This window comes from Aedes aegypti, chromosome 3 (genome assembly GCF_002204515.2).
Source record: "Aedes aegypti strain LVP_AGWG chromosome 3, AaegL5.0 Primary Assembly, whole genome shotgun sequence".
Classification (NCBI taxonomy): Eukaryota; Metazoa; Arthropoda; class Insecta; order Diptera; family Culicidae; genus Aedes; species Aedes aegypti.
In genome coordinates, this window is record NC_035109.1 from 274,178,752 (window position 1) to 274,200,237 (window position 21,486).

At 41.6% G+C, this 21,486-nt stretch overlaps 1 protein-coding gene and 1 non-coding gene across 2 annotated transcripts in view; both read left to right on the forward strand.

Moving 5' to 3' along the window:
• LOC5565493 (Krueppel-like factor 12) overlaps window positions 1-21,486 on the forward strand; it is a 212,191-nt gene that overhangs the window by 138,685 nt on the left and 52,020 nt on the right. The window lies entirely within an intron of this gene.
• On the forward strand, window positions 10,410-10,480 carry Trnag-gcc. Its single transcript has one exon. It is a non-coding gene; the product is annotated as a tRNA-Gly (tRNA).

A 21,486-nucleotide genomic window follows, 5' to 3' on the forward strand; every position in this document is an offset into this window, starting at 1 on the left:
TTTGAGACAAACTCAAATTCATTTCTCGATAACTTCACCAAATTTTCTCAATTTTTCTGCTGTTTTAAAAACAAATTCTGTTTATTTGTAAGTTTCTTTCGAAGTTCCGTTTTTTGGATGCAATGGGCCGTGGATATTTTTTCTAACTTATTTTTCATCAATTTTGTAACGAACAATAAACTTGCGGATTGTTCTTATAAACTACGAGTTAAACTTGAGTTATTGACGTTGAACTTAGAATAATTACGAATTAACGTGAGATTTGCAATTATTGAACGACGATTCTGGACAATTTCGAGAGATTTTCGATTCTGGACAACTCATAAGCACTGACCAATGATGAGCGAAAAAGAGCAATCAATTGCACACACCATCATGAGCTTGTGAATTCATGTATCCTATAGGTATTTCGAATGTAGATGTAGTGATTTGACTGTTGGCGAGAAATACACGATAGATGCTTGTATTGAGTGATGAGTAGTAGGGGTGCGCAAGTGGGGTCAGCTATCTTCTCTATTACAACAAATTCAATTTAAAAGTTTTACTAAAAAATATAATAAAATTTAAAAGGGGATGTGTGGCGGCGGAGAATAAACCACGAGCTCGCTAGGCTCTATGGCGAACCCAGTATCCAGAAGATTGCGAAAGCCGGAAGGGTACGCTGGGCAGGGCATGTTGCAAGACTACCGGATAACAATCCTGCAAAGATAGTGCTCGCGTCGAATCCGGTTGGCACAAGAAGGTGGGGAGCACAGCGAGTGAGGTGGCTTGATCAGGTGCAACAAGATCTGGAGCACGTGGGCAGTGCTGGAAAAGTTTGCATCACGAAGCAGCTCACGAGTGTATACCAACGCATAACAAACATCACAGCCTCGCAAACTGGCTAGGTGTGAGTAAGTCCGCACCCGTCTGCTCGGGAGAACATGTCAAAAGAGGTAGCAACAAGCTCGGGAACGTTTACTCGCGAGCAACCGAGCAAGGTGTGATTTATTATGGTTTTGACAGACAAATTAATTGTATAACCATCAAATCGACAGTAAACTACTAGTTTGTAGTCAAAAACGCTTGGAAATCACAAATTTCGGAAGGGAAGCAGCTTTTTTCCCAAAAGCACAATATGACTCTGAACAGCTCCGAACACGATCACGAATCACTTTAGCTTCGGCTATTCGGGAGCACAACAGATGCGAGTCAACCAGCGCTCTGACGCTAGGGAGCGTATGGTTTTGTTTTTGTTCCAGTTCAGCAGAAATGTTCGCCACTTTCCATCACTGCACGTGGGCCAAAATCTAAGTTGGAGAGACACAGCCATGGACCGAGTAAATTGGCGTAACATCGTTAACGAGGTCTCATCAAATTAATTGATGTAACACCAACTAAATAAGTTATAAATGAGTTTCTTCCATGGACACTCCTACAGGAATCTTGGTTTGCTGCAGATATTCTTTCAAATATCTTATTGAGGGTTCCAGAAGTAAATGTTTTGGGTATTTCGTACAGAATTCTTCAAGAATTATTCCAAATAAGATAATACAGGATTAAAATATCAACCGTTGTTTTTTTTTTTATTAAATAATTGGTAATGGTTTTCATTGTGCATAAACGGTTGCATCGTGGCGCGACACCGCTGATGCCGTCAACTAAAAATATTTCGGCGCACAGGTCTACTTTTGATGCGTCAATGCAGGAAAGCAAAAACAACCAGCGCAAAACACAGGTAATGGGCCAATTGAGTGCAAGACACCAACTACGACCGGCGAGGTTGATGAAGCCCAACTACACGCTAGAAGTATAGGTCAAGTGGGTTTACAAAGCCAACTGAGTAAAGTTTTGATTCACTTGTCTAAGAGCCCAAGAGGACCGCCGCCGTCGCTGTATTTATACACCTTTTGAAGTTGTACTATATTTGATGTCTCTATGTGTCGTTATCTGCGAGCTTTATTTTTGCTCCTTATAGCATTTCAATCAAGAGCAGCCTCGGCAGAAAGTTCAAATCAAACACAACCGTCGTCGTCGTCCGTCACTGGCATCCAGTGTCAGTGTTTGCAATGCAGTGCAGCTTAAGCCGCAGACGTTCGGAGTGTTTCCATGACATATACCTGCCCGGTAGGGATCATTGAAATTGAATTGCTTGCGTTCAGGTTCACGTCGCGGCCCGATTTGAATTGAATTGGCTGGGATTGGCGATCGGGAAAATTCATGAGACCGCCATCGGCTGCCGTGGTGCTGGACCCTCTGAGCGAGGACTGTGGGAAAATATGGCACCAGTTGGTACTTTTTTTTCGCTAAAATGTAGGGCCGACTGGGTTTGCCAGAGCAGGTGAATGGGAAATGAAAGTTCTTGAAGGGTGCTTTGGATGCTGCGGTGATCGTGTGAACATTTTTACGACAGCGCGGGTAAACAATAGTTGATCAATGCAATGTTAATCTACAGCGTTAACATTATTAGAAAGGTAAGTATTATGATGCTTTTGTTATTAGGTACTTTTACTATGACTGAAGGATGTTTGAGTCACAGACAAACAGACATCACACTCTCACTTTGTCTGTGTTTGAGTATTACAATAAATACAACCAAGGTAATAAAATATATTAAAATTTGCTCAATAAAGCTGACAATTTATGTCCAGAATACAATTGTTGGTGCTAATGTTTGCTCACCTTGTTTGCTTGCTTGTCTTTATCTGTCAGCTATTCGGGTATAACACTTTGTTTCCATGCTACCAAACTACTCGAATGCGCAGTGAGGCAGTGAGAAGATTATAGAAACCATGAGATAGTTGATACATTTCAGTAATGTTGCGTGTGGAGGCCCTAAAATAATGCGACACTCTTTTTACGAGGCTAGCTATAGCAGATCGCATAGATCACTTCTTGTCCAACCGCCAAATCGTTCAGATCAGTCATCCAATGTGTCCTATTTTAATCTGTAGTTTTGTTCAATAAATGTAAAGTCTGTAGTGTTTAATAAAGCTTTATGTAGTTTACACTTTATTGTTATTCGGTGTAATAAAGTGTTCAGTGAGCTGCAGACTACTCGGTACAAAACGGACTTCAGGAAACCCTCAAACCACCCTGGAACCAAAATCTAGACGATCAACGGAATCTCTGGTGGAACACTTGGTAAGAGCCACAACATTGGTGCCGTGACCAGGATCAGTGTTCCAAGGAACCGACGTTGCGTCGGTAAGGCCATCTTTGAGTCTACGGACAAAGGACTTACGCCATCATTGCAACTTGGTGCATTGAACTTGGCTACAAAGGACTTGCGCCATTACACCATTTGGCGGTTTCGAGTCGGCTTGGTGACGCCATTGGGACTTCTTGGAGTAACCGGTAGAGAATCAGCATTCAAGGCCTGTTGAACAGGCTCACAAGGTGAGTACCTGTCCAACAAATCTCAATAAGCTTTCATCTCTACCTGGTCATTTTTCTGTCCCTCTCGGTACTACGTTGGTGTGGACTTGGTGGTTGAGAACGGCTGGACGGAACCAGTAAATTTGGATCGGAGTTTAACCGCTAACGGCTAGGCGGTATTCTGGAGTTATCTGGGCCGATTTGATGGTGCGACGCAGGCTTCAACCGTGAATTTGGATCAATCGGCACGGAGAGACATTCTTGGATTCGGCGTTCTGCCAGACTTGGTACGAATCTCATTCGTTACCTGGAAACCGGTGTTTCGACGGAATTTGGAGTAAAACTAAACAATACAAGGCCTATAGAGACAGGCTCACAAGGTGAGTACCTGTCCAACTACGTTATTGGTGTGTCGAAAGGTGCTTCGCTTGTGAAATATTTGCAGAATCAGTTCTGGCCAACGACTTCCCAACGGCATTCTGGTGCTCCGTCAGCGTGTCACGCAGCTCGTTTTGGTGATTGACATTTCGGATTGGAGGAAGGAGTGTTTGCAGGTTCCAGAGAGAAATTATACAAGGCCTATTTGACAGGCTCACCAGGTGAGTTCCTGTCCAAATCCGTTTATTTCTCTTGGAAAGGTTCCCCGCTTTGCCCTGTACATTCGCAGACCAACTCCTGGTAATTCGACGCTCCGCCATCGCCATCAACGCTACGCACCATGGGAAAGAAGCTGAAGGCCAAAATCCACGTCAGGGACAACATTGTGGACTTCCTGACACGTACGGCAAAGTCTGCTGGCCAAGCAGCGGACGAGCACCAAATACGGTTTCGATTGGAGAAATTGGAGGCCAAATGGGACGAATTTGAGGAGGTACAAGCCGACATCGAAGAAACAGAAGACCACGAGGAGAGCATCGAGACGCATCGAGAGGTCAGGGAAAATTTCGAAGAAATGTATTTCGAGGTAAAGGCAGGGTTAGTTGGCAAATTACCACAAAATACGCAAACGCATTCGACACAAGGGCTTTCTTCATCCGTGCCTCATTTAGAGTCGTCTAACGTTCATACTTACGTACGACTTAGTCAAATCAATCTTCCCGAATTCGATGGAAGTTTTGAAAAATGGTTGCCTTTCCACGACACATTCGAGGCCCTGATTGATTCTTCTCCAGATTTAGGTGGCATCCAAAAATTCCACTATCTACGGGCGTCTTTAAGAGGTGATGCGTTGAAATTGATCGATTCCTATCCAATGAGCGAGGCTAATTATGAGGTTGCTTGGAATAGGTTGGTCGCTCGGTTCTCCAACGGTTACCTGCTGAAGAAACGCCATCTGAATGCGATGTTCGAGTTCCCGAAAATCCGGAAGGAGTCAGCTTCGAGTATCCATGACGTCATCGACTGCTTCGAGCGCAACACGAAAATTCTCGACCAGTTAGGGAAGCGTACGAGCAGTTGGGGTGCAATGCTAACGCATCTGATGGTGTCTAAGCTGGATGACGTCACGCAGAAACGGTGGGAGGAACATGTATCGGACCAAGTCGAACCATCTTTCGCCTTGCTGGTGGAGTTCCTGAAAAAGCAAACGAGGGTACTTGATGCAGTTTTGGTCGATCAAAAGGTTTCTTCTACGCAAGGGCAATCGTCATCATTTGGAGTCAAACCACGTCCCCCCAAGATTTCGGTCAACTCGGCGACCGAATGGAAGGTTCAAAATTGCGTTTCGTGTGGTGAACAACATTCGATCGTCCAATGTCCGTCTTTCCATGAACTTCCGGTGGACAGGCGTCTGCAATTATCCAATTCTAAACGGCTTTGCAGCAACTGCCTGGGTCGGAATCATTTGGCACGTGACTGTCCCTCCAAATTTCGGTGCAAAACCTGTGCCAAAAAGCATCACACGTTGCTACATCCTGGATTTCCCGGTTCCGGTTCCACGTCCACGGCCAACTCGGAAGTTTCAACGGCACAAGTTACTCACGTCTCAACTGCAGCTGCTTCGGAAGACGCTTCGAACTCTGGTGGTACGGTTACTAGTTCGGTAGCATCAATTTCGACCAACATGGCGGTGAAGCACCTTGGAAATCACGTCTTCTTGCTCACTGTGCTGCTGAAGATTAAGGACAGCTGGGGAAGGACGCATTTGGCACGAGGTCTATTGGATTCCGGATCACAAGCAAACTTGATGTCGGAAAGGCTCTGTCAGTTACTCAAACTGCCTCGGCGTGCGAAACGGGTGGAGATCAGTGGCATTGGTCAGACACGAAGGAACGCAGCGTACGAAGTATCCACTTCTATTTCTTCACGTATTCGGGACTTTTCCTTGTCAATGGATTTTCTGGTTCTGGGACAGGTCACATCGGATCAGCCGTCTTCTTCACTTCCATTGGCGAAATGGGCACCGCCAGCTGGCATGCAACTACCGAATTCTACGTGTCAGGCCCGATAGATTTGGTACTGGGGTGTCAATTCTACTACGATTTTCATCTGCTCGATGGTGGCCGGGTTCAAGTTTGTAAAATCGACAGTTCGCTTCCGGTTTTTGTCAATACCGTTTTCGGTTGGGTAGCTGCCGGTGAATCCGAACGATCTGGCACAAGCGCGATGGTTTCCTGCCATCTTGCGACTGCGGAAACACTCGACAAGGCAATGGAGAAATTTTGGAGCATCGAAGAGATATCGGACAAGCCTCTGCGTTCCCAGGAAGAAGAAGATTGCGAACAACATTTCCGGACGACGATCGATCGAGACGCTACTGGTCGTTACGTTGCGCGATACCCGAAGAAAATTGGTTTTAACGAAAAAATTGGCGATTCGCTCAGCACAGCATTGCGCCGATTTAACCAACTGGAGAGGCGATTGGGTAGAGACTCAAATCTACGCCAACAGTACTGCGACTTTCTTCAAGAATATCATATGCGCCCGATAGGAACTGTGCAAGATGCGCAGAATGAACAGCGAACAGTTTGCTACCTCCCACACCATCCTGTTTTCAAGGAGTCTAGTTCGACAACAAAAGTCCGGGTGGTTTTCGATGGATCAGCGAAGACAACTACTGGTTGCTCTCTCAACGACGCTCTTCTCACTGGTCCGGTGATACAGGACGACTTGATAGACTTGATGATCCGTTTTCGCAAACACAACATAGCCTTGGTAGCAGATGTGGCCAAAATGTACCGGCAGGTGCGAATTCATTCGGACGACACACCCCTGCAACGCATTTTGTGGCGGTTTGATCAAGACGAGCCAGTTCAAATTTTCGAGCTGCAAACGGTTACGTATGGCCTATCACCATCATCGTTTGTCGCTACACGCGTGCTCAAACAACTCGCGTTCGACGGTGGTAGCAAATACGAACACGCTGCCGCAGCAGTGACGGACGACTTTTACATGGATGATTTTCTCTCGGGAGCGGAGTCGGTCGAAAAAGCAAAATCACTGAGAACTGATGTCCAGTCTCTCATGGCCGAGGGAGGATTTGAGTTGAGAAAGTGGAGCTCGAATTCACCAGAAGCATTGCACGATCTACCCCCTGATTCTCTCGAGGGACAAACGACGGTACATTTCGACGCAGAGCAGAAGGTGAAAACGCTAGGAGTAGCATGGGAGACGAGGTCGGATTGCCTGCTCATCGACGTACCTTCGACAAGAGAAGAGAAGCAGTGGACGAAGAGGAGAGTTTTCTCAGCAATCGCTCAGCTTTACGATCCACTTGGGTTGGTCTCTCCGGTTGTCGCGTGGGCCAAAATACAGATGCAGCACCTATGGCTGTTGTCACTCGATTGGGATGATCTCGTCCCCGATGAGATTAACGATAAATGGTTGGAGTTTTATGGGCAGCTTCCTCTCTTGCAAGACTTCAAGGTTCCTCGTTGCATCTTCTCCAAAAGTTGCACCATTATGCAGTTCCACACGTTTAGCGATGCATCGGAGGTCGGTTATGGAGCGTGTATTTACGCACGATCGATCAGCGAAGGTGGAATCAACGTGCAGCTTATTGCGTCCAAATCTCGGGTTGCGCCAATCAAGCGGCTCAGTTTGCCACGTCTCGAGCTGTGTGCTGCTTTGTTGGGGGCGAAATTGTACGCCAAGGTCGCAGGAGCACTCAAAATGGAAGGCACACCCTGTTGGTTCTGGTCAGATTCCATGGTCACGCTGCATTGGATACAAGCACCCCCAAACACATGGCAAACCTTCGTTGGAAATCGTACATCTGAAATCCAACTCCTAACGCACGGGCAAAAGTGGGCACACGTGAAGGGAACTGACAACCCGGCTGATCACGTGTCACGTGGATTGCTACCAAAAGATTTCATTCACAACGCGCTCTGGAAACATGGACCACCCTGGTTGGGAGAAGAAGAAGAAACATGGCCGAAACAATCACACCTACTCCCCCCAGCTGAAGATGTCCTCGAACGACGAAAAACTGTGCTGGTAGCGCAATCATCCCAAGAAGAAAGTCCACTTTTCGAACGGTACTCCTCCTATTGGCGTCGTTTGGTAAGAATTACTGCTTACCTCCGTCGATTCATTAATCGCTGCCGTTCGAAAACTCATCAAATTGAATCCTTCCTCACCACGCTGGAGCTGCAAGAAGCGAAAGAAGCCCTGGTAAAATTAGTTCAACAGGAGAAGTTTGCCGAAGATCTGAAACAACTGAAGCAGAAAGGTCCTTTGCCGAAGAAGTTTCCTTTCAAAAATGGTCGCCCTATCATCGATGAGAAAGGTATCCTGCGTCTTGGTGGCCGGCTCAACTACTCCAATGAGAACTACCAAACAAAACACCCAATAGTCCTTCCTAGCAAGCACCCACTATCTCGCCTCATAGCCGCTCATTTTCACGCCCTCTGTTTGCATGCTGGCCCTCGCATGACTCTGGCAACGTTGCGTCGTGAATTCTGGCCGATCAGTGTTAAAACTTTGGTCAATCATGTGTGTCGAAAATGCGTAAAATGTTTCCGCCAAAACCCTGTCCCTGTAACCCAACCTCAAGGCCAACTCCCTCAAGCACGAACCGTACCTAGCCGTCCCTTTTCGACCACCGGCGTAGACTTTTGCGGGCCATTATATCTAAAACCGGTACACCGCCGAGCAGCCCAGCAGAAAGTTTTCATCTCCGTCTTCGTGTGTTTCGCCACGAAGGCAGTTCATCTAGAACTGGTGTGCGATTTGTCGACGGATGCTTTCATCGCCGCCCTTCGTCGTTTCATCGCTCGACGTGGAATTCCAGCAGAGATCCAGTCCGACAACGGAACTAACTTCCAGGGCGCGAAGAAGAAACTCTCCGAATTGCACCACATCTTCAACACTAAACCGAAACAGCGAGCAATCATCAATGAATGCAGTAGCAAAGGAATCTCCTGGCGATTCATCCCACCACGAGCACCCAACTTTGGCGGCCTTTGGGAGGCGGCCGTGAAAACAGCGAAATCCTCATTGGCAAAGACGATTGGTTGCCATCAGCTGTCCTACGAAGACATGGTCACTGTGCTGTACCAGATCGAGGCGAATATGAACAGTCGTCCCCTAACACCGCTTTCCGACGATCCTTCCGAGCTCGACGTCCTTACACCTGGCCATTTCCTCATCGGTGAACCGCTGCTTAGCCTACCAGATCCTGACTACACGACAGTACCAACCAATCGGCTGCATCACTATCAACAGCTACAGCAAGTCATCCAAAACCACTGGCAGCGATGGAGAAGAGAGTACCTCACCGAACTCAATCATCAGTGGCAGAAATCCAAACAACCCACGGATATTCGAACCGGTCGGATGGTACTTGTGAAGGAAGACGGCAAACCATCGGTCGCTTGGCCACTCGCACGGATCGTAGCAGTTCAACCTGGCAATGACGGCATCGTTCGTGTGGCAACTATCCAAACGAAATCGGGCACATACACACGAGCCATCAACAAACTTTTCCCTCTTCCAATCGACCGTGATCTTCAGCAGCAATATGACGTCCATCAGCAGTAATCGAATCAGCAACAGCTAAAAATTAGAACAGTTAGTAAAATATCTAAAATACTTATCTAGTGCAGGCATAAACAGCATAATTATTAGCTGAAATTGGATAAATTTGTTCCGCAAATTGTAGGTGGCCGGCAATGTTGGTGCTAATGTTTGCTCACCATGCTTGTCTTTATCTGTCAGCTATTCGGGTATAACACTTTGTTTCCATGCTACCAAACTACTCGAATGCGCAGTGAGGCAGTGAGAAGATTATAGAAACCATGAGATAGTTGATACATTTCAGTAATGTTGCGTGTGGAGGCCCTAAAATAATGCGACACTCTTTTTACGAGGCTAGCTATAGCAGATCGCATAGATCACTTCTTGTCCAACCGCTAAATCGTTCAGATCAGTCTTCCAATGTGTCCTATTGTTCAATAAAATAGTTTTGTTCAATAAATGTAAAGTCTGTAGTGTTTAATAAAGCTTTATGTAGTGTACAATAAAGTGTAATTCGGTGTAATAAAGTGTTCAGTGAGCTGCAGACTACTCGGTACAAAACGGACTTCAGGAAACCCTCAAACCACCCTGGAACCAAAATCTAGACGATCAACGGAATCTCTGGTGGAACACTTGGTAAGGGCCACAACAACAATATTTCGACATTTTCCTAATGATCGTTGATTCCAAAATTAAATCTAATTTATGAACACACGACAATAACAAAAATAGAAGCACATACCATATGTAGAATTTAGAAAATATTTAAGTGAGTATCTTCCTTGAGAGAAAATTCAAAGAACATAACAGAGAAAATACAAATCAGATTAGTTGATCTTATATTAAAAGCCACTACAACGATAATAATGAAGACAACAAAAACAGTAATAGTATTAATACGGTTACAATTATGTCTGCCTTTTTTATAGAAAATTATATTGACATTCGCTAACTAACTTCACTCTCTCTTTTTCTTACAGGTAACATATTATTATCGACGATCGTGAGTATTATTTGCAAAATAAGTAACGTACAACTCTATTTTTTCATTAGAACATCAAATTCAACCTGACATGTTCCTTCATTCTCAACAGGCATCGGTGGTTCAGTGGTAGAATGCTCGCCTGCCACGCGGGCGGCCCGGGTTCGATTCCCGGCCGATGCATTGTCCTTTTTTTCTAATAATTTCCCATTCTAAACTTTCACAACAGTCACTTTGCAACACTGTTGTAGCAGCAGAGATATAATTGAGTAAGGCACTCCATTCCCGCCCACCACACTCTCTGGCTTGAGCTTCCATTCTCCTAGCTCTCTAGATTGACTGACGCGACTCAAGATCTGCGATCGAGATCGATTTATAACTCAATCACGATTTTTTGACACATTCTTTGCTTTTCCCGAAGAGCCGCGGTGCTTTAATTACGAGCAACGGACGTTTGGCCGATTAAATAATGCAAATATATCCATATCCATCTCTCTCAAGCAACCGCCAGTCAATGATGGTGTGCGGGTTGAGTAAACACGTGTTTACACCGGCGAGCACGATCGCTAGTTGTCGGGATGAGGTTTATAATGATGAAAACGACGACGACGATGGTGGCGGTGAGAACCTAGCAAAGAGAGTGTCACCCTCTATTGGCGGGTTGATCTGCTGCAATGAAGGATAGCTTTGGCAAAAGCAACGCTTGGTGTGGCTGGTCGTGTTTAAAACGAGTAATTTCCTAATCCCTTTAATTTAGCGCAAGTCGCGCGCGCCTGCGATCACAGGTCGCAATTTTTTTCACAACACTGGGGTTACCGCGATCTTTTGCTTTAGCAAAAACTTCAAGGGTTGAACACGGTTTTTTATGCTTATCTTGCAAGATCCACTGAAAGTGTATAACCAGAACTACAACAATGTGTTTGAAAAGTGACATATTTTTAAGAAAACTTGTAAATTTACAGTCCTAACTATATAACTGAAACAGTATATTGATATGAGACCAACATTAGTCAATCGTCAACATTAGGCGGATTAGTCGGAGTTATGTTTCATCAACCATTCAACGTAATGAAGCTTAAATTCGCATCGCTGCATGATCCCCCTAATGGTAACCAATCAACGATCGAGGATAGCGCAGAAGCTGGATCGCGTCGCGCTGGTGGGACATGCGCCACAACGCTTCATTGTGTTTTTGCTGCTTCCCTCCCGACTTCAGCAAATGGATGAAAAAATCTTCTTGAGCACGAGGTTAAGCACTTTGAAAGCCTGAGAAAAAGTGCAGAAACCTGATCGTGACATGATCGACGATGAACGCTGGTGCATATCTTCTCTCGGCAGAAACAGTACGCGAGCACGTCCCGAACCTATACCGTTTAGGTAAAAGCACCGGTTTTGGCCAGCCTAAGAGAAAATGTCAATAAAAATTAAATGGGAAGCCGTATTTATACTACAAATATGTCAAATGCAAGCATTCAATCCATATTATGTGTGTAAATATCAAAACTGTGCTAAAACAATTTTTACGCTTTGAAAATCCCGTTGGTCAATAAAGGCCAACGGAACCAGTTTCGGCCAGACATTTAACTTCGGTTCCTATATTGGCCAATCGCATTGATTTTTCATGAGAGTGGCCAAATTAGGAGTGCCCTGGCTAAATTAGGTATATGGGAGTTAAAATTATAAGGAAAATGAATTGTTTTTCTTAGGTTTTGAATCAATTTGGACGAGTAAATTAATGTAGCTCTATCATGTGAATGTGATCTACTGAACACAAAAGGTGTCATGCTGATTGGCTATGTAAAAAGGTGGATAATCCACTATGGCTATAACTGCCGTATGGCCAAAACCGGTACTTCTACCCTACTGTGAAATATCCATGATTGTGTAGTACTCATACAGTTTTTAAAGTATTACATCAATAACCATTCAAGTACAGTGGGACTCCGTTTTTGGCAACAAAGTTGAAATTTTCAGTTGCCAAAAACGGAACCCATAGGGTTGGATAGCCCCGTAACAAACGGCCCACATACATACTTTTTATCGCTTATATATTTTTAATGATTTTTCAAAAGCTTCATGTACACTATTCGTATGTATGGGCCATGTAAACTCAAAGATCGCATAATAAGTGACCTTTATTTAATAACTGGATATTTCCTTGAAACTGTGTAAGAATACAAAAAAAATGTATTTCTGTCCTCTTACGAAAAAGTACTTACAAAATAAAAACGTTAAGCATTACAAAACCGCATTTTGTTTTTTTTTTTTCAAATATAGTGAACATCAAAAATCAGTTAAACTTTAGGTTCTAGCGTAAACTTTTACAAAATTCGGTAAGTTTAGAATTGCTACTTTAATTTATGTTTCTAATAAAGTAAAGCATCTCATATCGAATGGATGACTGCAGTAAAAGGGCAAACATAAACTACTACATCTCATAGTCTATAAATGCGGCTTGCAATTTTGTAGAGTACATAAACAAGCTTCTTATAATTTTTATTTGTAACTAGTGGTCCCGGCAAACTTTGTCTTGCCATCAAGTAGGCTGGTGAGAAACGTCATGAAAAGACCCGTACAAAATTAGAGTTTCGTTTACTCTCACTTTTTCCGACTTTTCAGTTCAAAACCCGGTGCTTTTTATTGACATAAACACGTCGGAACACTTCAGGATCATAACTCTGGAAGAATTTTCAAAATCCGATAGCTCGTTCTCTAGCCATTTCGTGACATACAAACACCACTCCATTTTTATTTATATAGATAGATGAGTTTCAATTAAGCTTGATATATGTTATGAATACAACGAAATTTTAAAGGGTCCTGCTATGAGCCTGATAGGAATCTTTGGGTGCTCGTAAGGAATCTACAGGAACACGCTAGGAATCTGAAGCATGTTGCAAGGAATCCCGCCTAGAATTCTTTGGATCCAACTAAGAATTGCGTTCTTAGGAATTTGTTGCAACATTGCTTAAAATATTCATTTTTGCTAATGAACATTTTCAAAAGTGTATTATTTTTAGCACTTCCCAAATTCATCTTAAAAAATCTCCATCACCATAAATACTCAAAATACTGCTTAAGATCCACATTATCCCGCTAGGAATTCAAAGGACACCCTAGAAATCTTAAGAGTATATTAGGAATATGGTCAATAGGGGCAGTATGATCCACCTAAGCAAAATGTCTTGTATTGCATAGAAACGCAATACAATTTAATCGTTCCATAAAGTTAATTTGTAATTCGAATTATCTTTTTAAATACCACAGTTGTACTTTATAGAATAAGTTACTTAGCATTTTCTTGTGAGCATTTTTGAAAAACATTATTTTGTGTGTGGTTTGACAATGTACGTGGTGAAATGGTCCCCCCTACGGGGCAATATGAGCTACCATACTAAACCTTATTATTTCAATTAGAAAAATCGTATCCAAGACAAAATGTAGAAAAAGACAATATGTATGAGAGGGAATTGTACAAAAACTGGGTAGCCAAAGGCCGCATAGACTGAACGACCACTATCATTAGGCAACGGACAACACGAAACAATTAGTAGCCCAGTGGTTTAGTTGATATATTTAACAAATGTTTTCAATTAGCATATTTTCCTGACAAATGGAAAAATGCTAAGGTTGTTCCAATTTTAAAACCAGACAAAAATCCTGCAGAAGCTTCTAGCTATCGTCCAATCAGTTTGCTTTCCTCCATCAGTAAACTTTTTGAAAAGGTTATTTTGAACAGAATGATGGCCCACATCAACGAAAATTCAATTTTTGCCAATGAACAGTTCGGATTCCGCCATGGACATTCGACCACTCATCAACTTTTACGTGTAACAAATTTGATCCGTTCCAACAAATCTGAAGGCTATTCTACTGGTCTTGCTCTTCTAGACATAGAAAAAGCATTCGACAGTGTTTGGCATGAAGGTTTGATTGTAAAATTAAAAAACTTTAATTTTCCAACATACATTGTTAGAATAATTCAAAGTTATCTGTCAAATCGTACACTTCAGGTTAATTATCAGAACTCCAGATCTGAAAGACTTCCTGTAAGAGCTGGTGTTCCTCAAGGCAGCATTTTGGGACCAATATTATACAATATTTTCACATCTGACTTACCTGAGCTACCTCAGGGATGTCAAAAATCTTTGTTTGCGGATGACACAGGCCTCTCCGCCAAAGGTCGAAGCCTGCGTGTCATCTGTAGTCGATTGCAAAAAAGTTTGGATATTTTTTCTTCATACTTGCAAAAATGGAAGATTTCTCCTAATGCTTCCAAAACTTAACTAATAATATTCCCACATAAACCAAAAGCTCTTTATATGAAACCTTCAAGTAGACATGTTGTCACGATGAGAGGGGTTCCAATAAATTGGTCAGATGAAGTTAAGTATCTAGGGCTCATGCTAGATAAGAATTTAACTTTCAAAAATCACATTGAGGGCATTCAAGCCAAATGTAATAAATATGTAAAATGTCTCTATCCCCTTATTAATAGAAAATCAAAACTTTGTCTTAAGAACAAGCTTTTGATATTCAAACAAATTTTCAGGCCAGCCATGTTGTATGCTGTACCAATATGGACTAGCTGTTGTAATACCAGGAAGAAAGCTCTGCAGAGAATTCAAAATAAAATTTTGAAAATGATTCTGAGGCTTCCTCCCTGGTATAGTACCAATGAGTTACATAGAATATCCAATGTTGAAACATTGGAACAAATGTCAAATACAATCATTAATAATTTCAGGCAAAAATCGTTACAATCTTCTATTGCCACGATTAATGCGTTATATGTTTAGGTTAAGTTTTTTTTCTCTTATAAGCAGGTGAAATCAACTCACCTGTAAAAAAACTGAACTGCTACGGCAAATGAAATGTAATATGTTGTTAACAAAATGTTAATTAAATCTTAAATTTGTTTTACCAAATTAGGATGATAGTGTTGTCTAATAACACAGAACACCTAGATATAAGAAATGAATGTAATGTTTGAAATGATACTAATCAAAAAATTAAAAAAAAAAAAAAAAAAAAAAAAAAAAAAAAAAAAAAAAAAAAAAAAAAAAAAAAAAAAAAAAAAAAAAAAAAAAAAAAAAAAAAAAGTAGCCCAGTGGTGAATTTTTTGTTTGACGAAAAGTTTCCATTGACTGGAGCGGGAATCGAACCCACACCTCTAGCACAATACGCCTTCATGATTTGAATTATGAAATTGTTTGTTTTGCTGAGAGTTCAATTCATTATGGTTCTAAGAGCTTCATTTTTCAAACGTTATTGTTCAGATAAGTTTAACCAGTTACAATTCAAGTTTTAATCAAAATCACGTGATGTTATATAATATTGCAATGAAACTGCAAAAATGGCTTTTATGGATTATCCATTTTCGTGATAAGATGGATTTGACTGGCTATGACCATATTGCCCCGTTCCTACATGTTTTATAAAAATTTTGTTTATATTTAAAATTTATGTTAGAATCTATACAATTTTGTGCACATCTTCTTCTTCTTTCTGGCGCTACGTCCCCACTGGGACAGTGCCTACTTCTCAGCTTAGTGTTCTTATGAGCACTTCCACAGTTATTAACTGAGAGCTTACTATGCCAATGACCATTTTTGCGTGCGTATATCGTGTGGCAGGTATGAAGATACTCTACGCCCTGGGAAGTCGAGAAAATTTCCAACCCGAAAAGATCCTCGACCGGTGGGATTTGATCCCACGACCTTCAGCTTGGTCTTGCTGAATAGCTGCGCGTTTACCGCTACGGCTATCTCGGCCCCTGCACATCATGCCTATAGATAGTGGAAGAATGAACTGCTGTGAAAAAAAAATAAAACAATATACAAAACATTATGCAAAGCTTTACAGATTTTCGTAGTAGATAATAAGATTTTTGCACGGTCTTCGCGGTGGTGCCTAGTTGCAGCATACTTTATGAGGCCCTAAGGTTATTTGAATCCAAATCGATTCTTTAGGCTCAAATGAAGGGTGGCCCATAAGCCCCATATGACGATACTGCATGCCTTCCCCTTACCAGATTTTGGACATTATCCCCAGGATCCCCCAAGTAATTCTCAGTGTCGACTAGGAATCTGCAGACATCCTCAAGAATCCGTTGAAAAAACAATATTTATAATTGAGGGCCCAGATAGCCGTAGCGGTAAACGCGCAGCTATTCAGCATGACCATGCTGAGGGTCGTGGGTTCGAATCCCGCTGGTCAAGGATCTTTTCGTAAAGGAAATTTTCTCGATTCCCAGGGCATAGAGTATCTTCGTACCTGCCACACGATATACACATGCAAAAATGGTCAATCGGCAAAGAAAGCTCTCAGTTAATAACTGTGGAAGTGCTCATGAGAACACTAATCTGAGAAGCAGGCTTTGTCCCAGTTGGGGACGTAACGCCAGTAAGAAGAAGATAATTGAAACTCTGTGTGAGTCATTGCCTTTTTTTGCTTTTGTGTAAGTGCTTGTGTTTTGTGCAAACAATCTGATCCAAATATGAAGACATGTGATTTTATTAAGTGTATACTGGCAGAATCAAGTGGGCTGGTCACTCACTATGAATGCCTAGCAAAAGAAGTGGGTCACTATACGAAGTATTGGTGGAGATTAATGGCCTCATGAAATGTCGGGACTGCATGACCAATGACCATCCCGAAGTAAATTGGCGCCTACGAGAGCCCTTAGTAGTTGGTGGGATTTGAGGCAATATCGACGAAAATGGAGCTCTGGAATGTAATCGGTGTGTAGTTGACTTGACTTGACATTTTGTTGCCAAAATGGGGGGGTGCCAAATATGGAGCATGTCATAAACGGAGCATGCCAAAAACGGAATCCCACTGTATTGCTATTCAGACGATCACTAGCAACGAATCTGGAATAATTTAAGTTGCATACTTTTAGCTATAAAGTTGTATGGTTTGAAACTATAAAATTGTGTAAGGTGAAGATCAATTGAAAATCAATTGTCCAAAAACACACCCCAAAGGAATGGAGCAACGTTTTGAGTTGAAAATTTGATATATTGAGCACACCTGCGTGTTACCAATCGAATATATTTTCAACGTGAATGGCATTTTGGATTTCCAGATTTGTGCTCTTTGAAATTCAAATATAGGCTTCGTACAATACTCACGTTTCAAAACCAGTCTAGCTCGTAACTTATTTAGCATTGTCAGTTCGTCATTCACTTAAATAAATCAATATTGGTAAAACATTGAACATTTACAGCTCAAATCGTAAATCGCACAGACACTTTTCTTTTCTTGTTTTTTTTTTTCAATTCCGTTCTAAAAATAAAATTGCAATGAAAATGATTGAAATATTTTGAAACATTATAACTTAAATACACTCCAACCTCTTTTTACGAACGTTCTTTTTACGACCACTTTTTTACGACCGAAATTCTGATTAACGACCATCTTGATGAATGATCAATAACCAGCAATAAAATTATATATTCATTATTGCAAAATTGTTCAGTAAATAATGGGCTAACATACGGTGACGATTGAAATACGGAATTCCTCCACTAGGCGGCGCTAATGGGCACCAAAATGTTGTTATTCTGATATGCCAAGATCCTGAATACATACTTAGAAAGATGTCGTCATCGACAAAGTTGTTCTGCAGCTCAAGCACTATCATTATAAAAGCCATGAGATTTGAAATTTTGCCCCCTGGCGGCGCTAGTGAATATTAAATTTTTGTTTTGCAGATATCTCAGGATCCTGATCACTTAGTGGTAGTGCTTCGTGAAGCCCAAGCAGGACAGTTCGGTTTTGCGTCGTCCGATTGATTTTGCTGACGGATTCGCGCGTTTTCGTTGCCGGAGAATTTTTTTCCCCTGTTTTGGAGCGTCTTGCTGGGTAGTGCTTTGTGAAGCCCAAGCAGGACAGTTCGGTTTTGCGTCGTCCGATTGATTTTGGTGACGGATTCGCGCGTTTTTGTTGCCGGAGATTTTTTTCTTCCCCCTGTTTTGGAGCGTCTTGCTGGGTAGTGCTACGTGAAGCCCAAGCAGGACAGTTCGGTTTTGCGTCGTCCGATTCATTTTTCTTACGGATTCGCGCGTGTTTTCGTCGCCGGAGATTTTTTTCACCTGTTTTGGAGCGTCTTGCTGAGTACGTATTTGGGAAGGCCCAAGCAAGACGGTTTATTTTCGGGACGCCAAGAAGTTTTGCTATCAGTGTCAGTTTTGTGTTCAGTCGAGAATGGATTACCAACTGGTGAGTTCGTTTCATGCTTATGATAACGCATATTTTCTTGAAAGCGTAACTTTTATGTAATATTAAAACAAACTTTGTATGGTTCGTCACTATATGTGTCGGCATTATGCTTTTTTCTTATACAATTTGAATATACATATATTTTCTCTTTTTGACATTATTAAAAATTATTTATTAAAAAAATTCTTTTGAATTGTTCGACATTGTGAATGTTGACGTATTTTCTAAAACTTCTACCATATCGAGACAAAATGTACAGTAATACTCGTATGTAATTTTCAAACAAACTATGTATGGTTCGTCACTATAAGTGTCGGCATTATTCCTGTTTCATATAAGTTAAAATATATACATGTAATTTTCAGTTTTCGTCATTAATAAAAACGTCTTTTGAATTGTTCGACATTATAGATGTTGACGTATTTTTCCAAAAACTTCTCGAGACGAAAATACAAAACTAGCTTTAAATACAAGTCGTATATTTCCCCCTTGTCCATGGATCGCATCACCGACCAGAGGTGACTCCCAGATCTTTTCCTCCCTCACTAATAAACACCCTTCCCGTGGTGATTGTGGAGATGCAGAGGTATTCTCGGTCTCTAGAAGCAACAATCATTACACCCTAACATTCCTTCCCCATCCCAACTGACTGTAAGGACTTGGCCGGCGCCGTTATTGATCAATAATATTAGATCTGCTAAAATTGCACTTCGAGAGTAAGCGGAAACTCCCATCCCTTATTCATTTGGATCGTAGTGCAATTCTTACCAGTTCCGATCAATCACGGAGTAGCAACCATTGACATATACAGTCAGTCTATGCTATGCTATGCTATGCTATCTCAGGATCCTGATCACTTAGAGATATGGCATTTTCGGCAAAGCTGTTTAGTGGATCAAGCGCTATCATTATTGGATCAAGAGAATCAAAATTGCCACCAGACAGCGCTAGTGAGCATAAAATTTTCGTTTTGGAAATATCATTGGATCCTCACTACTAAGAAAAATGGCACCTTCGGCAAAACTTCTTCGGTTAGTCAAGGGTTTTCATTTTTCGAGTCATGAAATCCGACGGTAGTGATCATGAAACTTTTATTTCACGGATATCTCAGGATCCCGACTACTAAAAAATATGGGGTCTTCGGCAAAGTTATTCAGTAGCTCAAAGTTTGTCATTATTTTGGCCATGAAATTTGAAATTGCACCATAAGACGGTGCTAGTCATACCGGCTGAACGCCATTTGGCCGAATGCCGTTTGGCCGAACGCCATTTGACCGAATGCTATTCGGCCGAATGGGTCGTTTGCCAAAGTCATACGAGAATCACTAGAATATGCATCAGATCTGATACACTCGAATATACAATTGATCAGACCTGAATCATTTCATTTTAGTATGATGCCGTCCCTAATCACTTCAACTTCCAAATGCCAAAAGCTTTCTGAACAGCATTCTGGAGATTCTATCTTATCACATTCGTAAGGTTTAGGTACAGTCATCCCTCCAGAACCAGAGTAAAAGTTGGTTTTCATGGCTAATTTGGACCGTAGTAAAATCAAGAGATAGGGCTAGTATAAAGTACTCATTTAAACATAATCATCAGCACCACATGATGGTAAACTTATAATTCAAACTATTTCCTGGAAGCCCTTGACTGCTCGAACAACTTTGCGGCAAAATCTCGAACCAAACTGTTTGTCTTCAGGATGTCCCTGACCTTCTGAAAAACTTTGCCGAAGACTCGAACTTTCTATCTCTTGTGGGTCACAAGCTAGTTTGAAATGCACTATTTTACATGCTCACTAGCGCCACCTAGCGGCAAGATCGCGGACCAAACTATTTGCTTTCCGGATATCCTTGATCCCCTGAACAACTTTGCTGAAGATCGCTTCTTTGCAAGTCGTAAGGATCTCGAGATATAGCAATGTAAATTTACTTGTTTTGAGGTGATGCTAAACTTTTCAGGGTGATTCAATATTCGGCTGAGTGTTGCAATACTTATTTTAGTGAGTCCTTATTTATGACGAGTAGTGTATCTATGTGTTGAGATTCTGAGGTTCAAAGGTCTTATACTCCGTAATGCCGATTGGTTCAGGAATCTCGAATTCCATGCTTGGGTGAACATTCGGTATCGTTATCTATGAAATTCAATGCTATTTGCATATAACACTTCCATATAATTGGCTCTTTTAATAACAATCGTTCAGTGTTTCCATTTATTGCCAGAATATAAAAACTGAAATGGTTATTTTGAAAATTATTCAATCGATGCTTCAAATTTGCCATATATATTTTCACACCTAGACGTTGCATTTTTCAGAAACATAATTACACACTCCGAAAAAAATAGCGATTTTACGCTTTTGGATGCACATAAAAGAAGCGAACCAAATGACGTGAATTTGTGTCACATTTTGAATACGATAGTGTCTGATTCGGGAAATGTCATTCATAGCGGCATCGTTTTCATGTCCTTCATCTTGTAAAATTACATTTTTCTGATCCCATTTTTACGGCATTTCATCACTTACATAATGTGTCATTCAGTCATAATGTGAATTAGGGTAAGTGTTCCCTTAGTTGTGGGTATTCCTATAGTTGCGGTAGTGCTGTTTTCACTGATTTTATTACATTAGTCACAGAACCGACACTGCCACTCGACGTCGTGGCTTGTTGATACACGGAATAATTGAAAAGAGCGTTCAAATTACTTTAAAACTGATGAAATAACACTAAAATGACTAAAACTGTTCTTGCTTGTACCAATAGTTGCGGTAAAGTGTTCCTATAGTGGAGGATCCCATAAGAAAACCACGGATACCGCAACTATAGGAACATAAATTAAAAATATACCGCAACTAAAGGAACTGTGTACCAATAGTGGAGGTATTATTTTTCACTGACATGCCGTGGATTACTGCGATGAAATCATTTTTCTCATTGAGTCAATGGCCGTTACTTCCT